Genomic DNA, 490 nt, shown 5'->3' on the forward strand with positions numbered 1-490 from the left:
ACCAAGCGAAAGACGTTCATTCATTTGGTATCGTTGGCATTAACCCTCGCATTGAGATTTCAAGCCATATAGGTTTACCCAGGAAGCTCACATTGTACTCCCATCCTGCGCCGTTGAAATGTCATAAGGAGCTTACTGCTCTTTCCCTCATGATAAATCAAAACAAAGGCAAATAGTTGAAAAGTTGCCTCAAAGTAATACCCTCTTCATGTTACGCGTCACAGTAACTGACAACGTAATAGACTACTAATGCGAAATTAGTAACGTAATCAAAGGTCTTCGAATGAACTGGGGAGTGCTAGGAGATATCTGACCTTGACTGAACCAAGAATAACACGTGGCACTCATTCATAATTTCGCGTGTCACTGAAGCAGTTATTATGGGTAATGCCAATAAATATGAGGCGTTTGCACTAATATAAGACGTAATTATAGGCTAGTGACTCCCTTTACGAATTGTAATATACATTATTGTAAGTTTGTTCCGTAA

At 39.4% G+C, this 490-nt stretch overlaps 1 protein-coding gene across 1 annotated transcript in view; it reads right to left on the reverse strand.

Moving 5' to 3' along the window:
- The window catches only part of LOC119590499 (synaptogenesis protein syg-2-like), a 72,102-nt gene that overhangs the window by 14,378 nt on the left and 57,234 nt on the right, over nt 1–490 (reverse strand). The gene's annotated exons all lie outside the window — the stretch shown is intronic.

Source organism: Penaeus monodon, chromosome 27 (genome assembly GCF_015228065.2).
Source record: "Penaeus monodon isolate SGIC_2016 chromosome 27, NSTDA_Pmon_1, whole genome shotgun sequence".
Taxonomy (NCBI): Eukaryota; Metazoa; Arthropoda; class Malacostraca; order Decapoda; family Penaeidae; genus Penaeus; species Penaeus monodon.